Genomic DNA, 9,680 nt, shown 5'->3' with positions numbered 1-9,680 from the left:
AAATGTTTAAATATTAACTGTCAGTTTACTTTACTGTGCCAACTGTACTACTATATGAGTACCTATTTTCTATTGTTTCATTGAAAATAAAACTGCAAAGTCCATTTGGCTGTCATCTGTTTTAATTATGAGACACAATTGTGTCAAAGTCATGATTTTTTTTTTTCATGCTTGAAATAAGAAATAATTACTTAAAAAAAGTAGTTTTATACTTGTGAGTGTTGATGACACAGCTTTGGATCAGTTGATATTCTAGTTTCAAGCATGTTTTACTCAATACAGGTCATCAAATCTCAGCAACAAGCTGTAATATCTTACTGAGATCATTTAGGAGCAAAACACTTAAAACAAGTAAAACACTCAAACATAAAATCTGCTTAGTGAGAATAATTATCTTATCAGACAGAAAATAAGCAAATATCACCCTTATTTGAGATATTTCATCTTACTTAGATTTCACTTTTTGCAGTGTACAACCTTAGAAAAAAAACGTATCTCTCCAAGTACCACGGTGACCATAATAAGGCCACGTTTACACTGCAAAAACTGAAATCTAAGTAAGATTAAATATCTCAAATAAGGGTGATATTTGCTTATTTTTTGTCTGATAAGATAATTATTCTCACTAAGCAGATTTTATGTTTGAGTGTTTTACTTGTTTTAAGGGTTTTGGTCCTAAATGATCTCAGTAAGATATTACAGCTTATTGCTGAGATTTGAATACCTATATTGAGTAAAACATGCTTGAAACTAGAATATCAACTGTTGCAAAGCTGTGTCATCAACACTCACAAGTATAAAACTACTTTTTTAAAGTAATAATTTCTTATTTCAAGCATGAAAAAAAATCATGATGCCGAGCACATATAATAATAATAATAATAATAATAATAGATTATATTTGTAAAAAACACTTTACATTGAGCAAAAAACCTCAAAGTGCTGCAGTGTATTGAAAAAAAAAAAAAAAAGATAATAAAAAAATAAAATAAAAACTAGAACAGCATAATAGCTAAAACTAGTATGCATATATCTATAAAAAGGCTTTTTTTAAAAGAAGTGTTTTTAAGCCTTTTTCAAAAGCATCCACAGTCTGAGGTGCGCTCAGGTGGTCAGGGAGAGCGTTCCACAGACTGGGAGCGGCAGAGCAGAAAGCCCGGTCTCCCATAGTTCGTAGCTTTGTCCTCTGAGGTTGGAGGAGGTTAGCCTGTCCGGAGCGGAGGTGTCGATTGGAGGATTTGGGGGTGAGTAGTTCTTTGAGGTAGAGGGGGGCATTTCCATGGAGGCACTGGTGGGTTAGTAGGGAGACTTTGTATTCAATCCTGAGTGGAACAGGAAGCCAGTGAAGGGATTTGAGAATTGGTGTGATGTGGTCGTATTTCCGCACTCTCATCATATCATTATGTCAAGTTAATGGCAATAGCATTTACTTAATTTAAGAATAATTTTCAACATATTGAGCAAAAAGGGCTCATTTTTTTTCTACCAAGAAAAGTGCACTTTTTATTAGTGAGAATATACTTATTTTAAGGTATTTTTTGGGTCCATTGAGGTTAGCTAATTTTACTTGTTTTGGAAAGTCTTGACAAGCCGAATTTTTTTGTTCTATTGGCAGATAATTTTGCTTAGTTCAAATAAAATACCACTAATTTTTGTATTTTTTTTTCTCTTGTTTTTGAACACTGACTTTTTGCAGTGTACACCAGAGTAAATCCCACCTAACCTTATCCGTGTGCACACACAACAATGCCACTGTTTCTGGCATCACTTCCTCTCCGAACTCAGTTTGTAAACGATCAATAAGTCCATACAAAGCTAAGAGCCGGAGATTCAAGAAATAAACGGCACGCTTACCCGTGTAAAAAATGTCAGAGGAAGGGCAACATAAACGATAGTTTAGTGTGGCTGAAACGGGGCTTAGGCTAAATAATTATTCGTTTAAAGGGTTAAACAACTGAGTGTAGACATAGCCTAAGCAACATCAAAATACTGTAGCATAGTAGGACCAAGTATTGATTACATATAGTTTGAACAGTAACACTGTTTAATACAGGAAAATAAAACAATGTACTTAATCAAGTGATTCTTTATCGTAGTACTGCCACCAGAGTCGTGTATAGAGAGAGTATGGCCAACCCGGTTTCAGAAAGAAGACAAGTATGGGGAAAAAGAGGTTCGCCATCGACACTGGAGAGCCACCAACAACAGTGTCTTGTGCGAGGTAAACACACAACACAACGTCTGGGTTTTGTTCAGGAGAGAACACACATATGCTAATACAAATAACAGAAAAAATGAACACATTAAAGAGACGGTTTGACAAAAACAGACTATCGTTCAATCTCGGTAAAGCTAAGAGAATGCTATTAGGTAACGGCAGAAGAGAAAGTAAAACATAAATTCGATTGTGCTAATTGCTAACAGCTAGCTAGCCAGCTAGCTTGGCTACAGTTAAATGGTGAGCATTTTTGCTTAGTCATTATCATTTGCATATCAACCTTAAAACTACTAACACTACAGCAGTGGTTCTCAAACTTTTTTCCACCAAGTACAACCTTAGAAAAAAAACTTGTCTCTCCAAGTACCACGGTGACCATAAGACCCCGTTTACACTGCAAAAACTGAAATCTAAGTAAGATTAAATATCTCAAATAAGGGTGATATTTGCTTATTTTTTGTCTGATAAGATAATTCTTCTCACTAAGCAGATTTTATGTTAGAGTGTTTTACTTGTTTTAAGGGTTTTGGTCCTAAATTATCTCAGTAATCTATTACAGCTTGTAACTGATATTCTATGACCTATATTGAGTAAAACATGCTTGAAAGTAGAATATCAACTGATCCAAAGCTGTGTCAGCAACACTCACAAGTAGAAAACTACTTTTTTAAAGTAATAATTTCTTATTTCAAGCATGAAATAACAAATCATGATGCCGAGCGCATATCATTATGTCAAGATAATGGCACTAGTATTTACTTCATTTAAGAATATTTTTCAACATATTGAGCAAAAAGGTCTCTTTTTTTCTGCCAAGAAAAGTGCACTTGTTATTAGTGAGAATATACTTATTTTAAGGTATTTTTGGGTTCATTGAGGTTAGCTAATTTGACTTGTTTTGGAAAGTCTTGACAAGCCACATTTTCTTGTTCTATTGGCAGATAATTTTGCTTAGTTCAAATAAAATACCCCAAATGTTTGTATTTTTTTTTCTCTTGTTTTTGAACACTGACTTTTTGCAGCCGGATAAGGTTATCCAGAGTAAATCCCACCTAACCTTATCCGTGTCCACACACAACAATGCCACTGTTTCTGGCATCACTTCCTCTCCGAACTCAGTTTGTAAACGATCAATAAGTCCATACAAAGCTAAGAGCCGGAGATTCAAGAAATAAACGGCACACTTACCCGTGTAAAAAATGTCAGAGGAAGGGCACCATAAACGATAGTTTAGTGTGGCTGAAACGGGGCTTAGGCTAAATAATTATTAGTTTAAGGGGTTAAACGACTTAGTGTAGACATAGCCTAAGCAACACGAAAATACTGTAGCATAGTAGGCCCAAGTATTGATTACATATAGTTTGAACAGTAACACTGTTTAATACAGGAAAGTAAAACAATGTACTTAATCAAGTGATTCTTTATCGTAGTACTGCCACCAGAGTCATGTATAGAGAGAGTATGGCCAACCCGGTTTCAGAAAGAAGACAAGTATGGGGAAAAAGAGGTTCGCCATCGACACTGGAGAGCCACCAACAACAGTGTCTTGTGCGAGGTAAACACACAACACAACGTCTGGGTTTTGTTCAGGAGAGAACACACATATGCTAATACAAATAACAGAAAAAATGAACACATTAAAGAGACGGTTTGACAAAAACAGACTATTGTTCAATCTTGGTAAAGCTAAGAGAATGCTATTAGGTAACGGCAGAAGAGAAAGTAAAACACATTCGATTTTGCTAACAGCTAGCTTGGCTACAGTTAAATGGTGAGCATTTTTGCTTAGTCATTAGCATTTGCATATCAACCTTAAAACTACTAACACTACAGCAGTGGTTCTCAAACTTTTTTTACCAAGTACAACCTTAGAAAAAAACTTGTCTCTCCAAGTACCACGGTGACCATAATAAGGCCCCATTTACACTAAACCAGATAAGGTTATCCAGGGTAAATCCCACCTAACTTTATCCGTGTACACACAACAATGCCACTGTTTCTGGCATCACTTCCTCTTCGAACTCAGTTTGTAAACGATCAATAAAGTCCATACAAAGCTAAGAGCCGGAAATGCAAGAAATAAACGGCGCACTTACCCGTGTAAAAAATCTCAGAGGAAGGGCACCTTAAACGATAGTTTAGTGTGGCTGAAACGGGGCTTAGGCTAAATAATTGTTCGTTTAAGGGGTTAAACGACTTAGTGTAGACATAGCCTAAGCAACATGAAAATACTGTAGCATAGTAGGCCCAAGTATTGATTACATATAGTTTGAACAGTAACACTGTTTAATACAGGAAAATAAAACAATGTACTTTAATTAAGTGATTCTTTATCGTAGTTCTGCCACCAGTCTGTTTCAGAAAGAAGACAAGTATGGGGAAAAAAAGGTTCGCCATGGACACTGGAGAGCCACCAACAACAGTGTCTTGTGCAAGGTGAACACATGACACAATGTCTGCGTTTTGTTCAGGAGAGAACACACATATGCTAATACAAATAACAGAAAAAATGAACACTTTAAAGAGATGCTTTGACAAAAACAGACTATCGTTCGTTCTCTGTAAAGCTAAGATAATGCCATTAGGTAACGGCAAAAGAGAAAGTAAAACACATACAATTAGCCTGAGTAGACATTGTAAGAGTAAAATAAACAACATTTTGGTTGTAATAATAGATGGCAGTGGCTCAATAAAGTTTGTCTAAGCTTAAAAGCACAGGAATAGCACAAACAATACGTTGAAGGCAGCCACCATAGTTGACAAAAGGCCCTTTTCCACAACAAGTTCAGGAACTTTAGGTACCCTGAACTATGGGTTCCTGCAGAAGTGTGTGGTTTGTGTTTCCACCGCATTTCACAGGTCCGTCTAGTTTATACAAAATCAGGCTGATGACGTATGGAAGTGTGGTTCAGTATATTTCTACACTGATACCATGTAAATAAACAGACAATATTCGTCAAAGTTATTTTACTAAAAAGTAAGTAAATAAAATACAAAGCAATAATATACAAAACAATATGATTTGAAAAATAAAGTGTACCGAATTGTTTATAAAAGTCAGGCTTTTGTCCGCGATGTCTGACAGTCAGATAGTCGTTCTCTCAGTAAATGATTAATTCATGAGGGTCATGTGTTTCCTTATGGTCCTTTTCAGATGTATAAAAATATATAAATCATAAATGTCAGTGTTTATCGGCTTCAGCGTTAGCTTGTTAGCATTAGCATTCTGTTCACTCAGGTTGAGGCTAATAACGACACAAATTGAGTGTTACTGACTACTTTTAAAACATGCAATAGAGTAAATATGTTATATTTGATGCAATTTACCTTTGTTCTACTCGTGTACTCCCTCTTTTATTTCACATTTATCCAACAAAGTCTCATAGTAAGCAGCTGAGGTTGTTGCTTCAAGTTTGGCTTCATACTCCTCTGTAAATACGTTTAAAAGAGTCCGTCCTGTTCTCGTAGCTTTGTGTATGGAAATTAAGTTTGTAAAAAATAATAAACAACAATAAACTGCATATAGTTTTAAGACCACTGCTGAGGAAAAATACTGCAAGAAAGTTCCACTGATCAACGTTCTTTAGCAAAAAGATGCCCCACAAAAGTTCCTGCAAGCCGAAATTAGCTTTCGATCTTCTTTCTCTCCGTTGTCAAAATGGAAATTAACAAGTCGTGTAGCAATCTGTAAATTGCGGTCCTGTGTTGGAAAAATAAGTTTTAGGAACGCCACCAACTTAGTCCAACCAATCAGCGTTCGACAGCATAGCCCGCTCAGATAAGGTTCCAAGAACCTTCTAAAAAGTCCTACCTAGCTGGCAGGAACTCCGAAAAGTTCTTGAAGAACTAAATCTACCTGGGTAGTTTTTGGTAGAAACACAGGGGAGACTTTATTTCCCCGTACTTTAAAGTTCCTGCAGTGTAAAAGGGCCTATACTGTACTTCACACAATGTCATAATTTCCCCGTGTTTATTGGTCCAAAGCTAACGAAGATTTTGGTAAAAAGAGGGTAATAAGTAATTTTTTCGGTTGTTCAGTGTACTCTTTTTACGTCTCTTGCGCTGTCGGGTGTGTATTATAGAGCCTGCTGGTCACTAAACACTGCATTAATACGGCAGCAGTGTGCAGCAAATAGGGCCGCAAAATTATACTTACCTACTTAATTTTAAGAGAATGTTTTATTGTAAGTTTATGAGCTGGAGTATGTTTAGAACTATATAAAGACACATTATTTTGGTTTATTACTACAGAAAAACTACCGTCTCAACGACAGCATTTGCTTGCATTCGGGCACAACCGCACATGTCCTTGGTAGCAAAAATACACTGGCAGTTATCCAACAATATCCCAAAGTCAAACAGGACATAAAAATTGGGGGCAAGGGTGAGAAAAATTGTGGTGGAAATTATACTATAGACACATACTGTTAAGTGTGTCTTTAACATCTATATAGAGTGCTAGGATTTAGGGCGGCGCAACATATACGATATATAAATTTGACTGTCAATGCATGTTGATGACACATTGTGGCTCATCTTGTAGCGGCTAATCTCCCTCCACACTGCAAAGCCACTTCTATGTCCCTAATCCTCACCTCCATGGCGGCTATTAAACTACGTTTCCTAGCATTATTATCACTGGAGGATAAAGAATAGGTAATTTTGCTACACGACACAATAAGACAGGCTAATAGCTAAGCTAGAGTTTTGAGTGTAAACAGAGGTGGGCAGATGGATACAAAAAGCTACAGCAACAATACCAAGTAGTATCAGTATATTGTCGATACTACAGTGATTAGATCAATACATTTTATTTTCACAAAATGTTTTGTCGTTATTGTTTACAAAAACTAAACTTATTTATTTTAAGTCCCTGGACACAGTAGAATTTTAAGAATGAAACATGATTAATAGGAAATCAGAGCCAATACAATTTGTAGCTTATGTTTACTTATTTTGCAGTGTTGACTTTAATGGATGGACGTTAATTTGCTTAAAGTATTTTATGTGATAAAAGGGAATAAGGAAGTAATTTGAAAATATAATTGATATTGTTCCATGCAATCTTGTGTTCTGTTTATAATTGTGATCACCGATATAATCATTCAATAATCTTGTAAATGTTGGGTATCAGCAGTGTTGGGACTAACGCGTTACTATGTAACGCGTTACTGTAACACCGTTAGTTTCGGCGGTAACTAGTAATCTAACGCGTTATTTTTTTATATACAGTAACTCAGTTACCGTTACTGCATGATGCGTTACTGCGTTATTTTACGTTATTTGTATGTAGTATCGGCTAGAAACTGAAGATCTGAGTGTGTTTTATTGGAGCGCTCCGGTGGAAAAGAAGAGGCGTGCTTTCCCCCACCCACAGAAAGCACGCCTCCCCACAGGGGAGACGTTCCTCCAGAGCCGTACTTCGGGTCTAACAACCTTCACTTTACCCGGAAGAGGGTCTTTACAGCTGAGGGTGAATGACGAGCCCGGCGGTTTGTTGCAACTTTGTGACTTTATTGCACGCAGCCATCCACCAAGCTAGAGCACCTACACGCACTCACTGTCGCCGCTCCCTCACCTCTCTCGCCCACTCACTCACTGACGTCACTCACCTCTCATGCTGTCATATCTTAAAGGGCCACACACACACACATACGCTACTCTCATAACAACTAACAAGACATCATGGCGAAGCCAGAAGTCGAGTTTTTTAACATGGAGACATTCTCAATACTTTTCTTTTGTCGAGCACAAAGAAAATAACATTTTAGTTAAATGTAAGTTGTGTCTTGGATCAAAGATCCTATCTACTTAGAGTTAAAGTGCCATTATGTTGCAGCTATTTAAAATAGTTTTGTCAATTTTTTCTGGCCTGAAATAAATTGGCCCTTTGAAACATATCTTTGTCTTTGTGTGTTGTATGTAGACCACATTGCTTTCTGAGTTCAGTGATGCAAATGCATGTCAAGTTGATCAACAGATTGTATTATTCTCCAGTGCAATAACAGTACTGAAATGAAGGCTAAAAGGGCATTAATGGGAGCCTTAAAAAAGGGGGGGAAAAAGAGGTAACTAAATAGTTACTTTTCACAGTAACGCATTACTTTTTGGTGTAAGTAACTGAGTTACTTTTGAAATAAAGTAACTAGTAATTGTAACTAGTTACTGGTTTTCAGTAACTAACCCAACACTGGGTATCAGTATCACCATTGGTATGGCTGGCCAATACTGCCCCTGTAACTACTTGATATTGGATTGATTCAATACCCAATTTGATAGTATTGCCCAAAAGTATAATTAGTATATTTTAACGCAAGTGTAGATAGAAACATGTTACAACAGAGAGTAACCAGATATTAACAGTAAATTAGCAAGTAGATTTATAATAGTTTTGACAAAATAATACAACCAGAAATGACACAATGTTACCGCATATGTTTGCAGCCAAAAAAGGAGCCTTTGTAACCTGTTTTAAAATAGCTATTTAAATGTCAAATGATGTATCGTGATATCATTATTGCAGGAGGTTGCAACATATATCGCCCGTCCCTATTAGGATGTTTCATGTTAACAATAAATGAAAAAGCTGCGATTTACTAATGTAGGTTTATTTGAAATGTTTTCTACTTTCTGCTATAGAAAATCCCCAAAGTTAGTCTAATCCTATGTAGAAGAATCTTATTTTGCGTGAGTTTTTTATATTTTTTCAATTCAGGTATTTATTTTCCCTGCTACTCAGTGCAGATTAACAGCATTCGCATCATTACATTTATTCAGTCTGATTGATGATCCGTGTTTTCCCCCTTCTGCTCTCACAAACCTTCCAGGACTTTTTGCCTCTACTTTAATCAATAAACCTTTGCCAGGGCAGCGAGCGGAGGAGTAGTTTTCTAATCTCCCTCCAAAGTGACCTGTCACCAAATGGCAGATGCCGTAATTAAAAAGCTGCGAGCGAATTGAGAAAAACTGTCACGCTCTTGGACCAATATGTCTGTCATTGTGCGTACAGCTTAGTAGTTGTGTAATACGATACTGTTTTAATACTTCAGTGTTGGGGTAACTCTGAATCACAGTTGTTCATATATCTCACCCCCTGTGCCTGTTCCTGCAGCCTACACACCAAAGGACTGATGCCAGTTACAATGCAGAGTCATCAATACTCCCAGAGAGAAGACTGAGAGGGAGAGGCTGGATCTAATCAATATGCCGTGGCAAGCAGGTTATTTTTTTCTGTTTTCTTCTCTGAAAGTTGTTAATTATTAAATGTTGTAGTCCTAAAGAGAAACACTACTGTGTGACCAAACTTTTGAGAATCAACAACAGCATCTTATCAGTGTAAGTGCCACCACCAGCTGGCTCTTACAGAGGCAGACTCTTTATTGAATTTTAGACAGGATGTCAGATTTATTCAGCTCACTGGCCATGAGCTGTCTGAGGAAGGCTGCCTGGTTGCTCTTGCCCT

At 36.8% G+C, this 9,680-nt stretch overlaps 1 protein-coding gene across 3 annotated transcripts in view; it reads left to right on the top strand.

Annotated features, from left to right (window-relative positions):
• The window catches only part of LOC133639505 (lymphoid enhancer-binding factor 1-like), a 238,867-nt gene that overhangs the window by 1,696 nt on the left and 227,491 nt on the right, over positions 1–9,680 (top strand). For all 3 annotated transcript variants that reach the window (XM_062032856.1, XM_062032855.1, XM_062032854.1), the window contains exons 2-5: positions 2,097–2,221; positions 3,649–3,773; positions 4,570–4,654; positions 9,330–9,437. The gene's annotated coding sequence lies outside the window, so the exon portion shown is untranslated. The remainder of the gene's footprint in view (positions 1–2,096; positions 2,222–3,648; positions 3,774–4,569; positions 4,655–9,329; positions 9,438–9,680) is intronic.

This window comes from Entelurus aequoreus, linkage group LG22, assembly GCF_033978785.1.
Source record: "Entelurus aequoreus isolate RoL-2023_Sb linkage group LG22, RoL_Eaeq_v1.1, whole genome shotgun sequence".
NCBI classification, from domain to species: domain Eukaryota; kingdom Metazoa; phylum Chordata; class Actinopteri; order Syngnathiformes; family Syngnathidae; genus Entelurus; species Entelurus aequoreus.
Note: the sequence above shows the minus strand (reverse complement) of the source record. Positions and strands in the feature narration are given on the sequence as shown.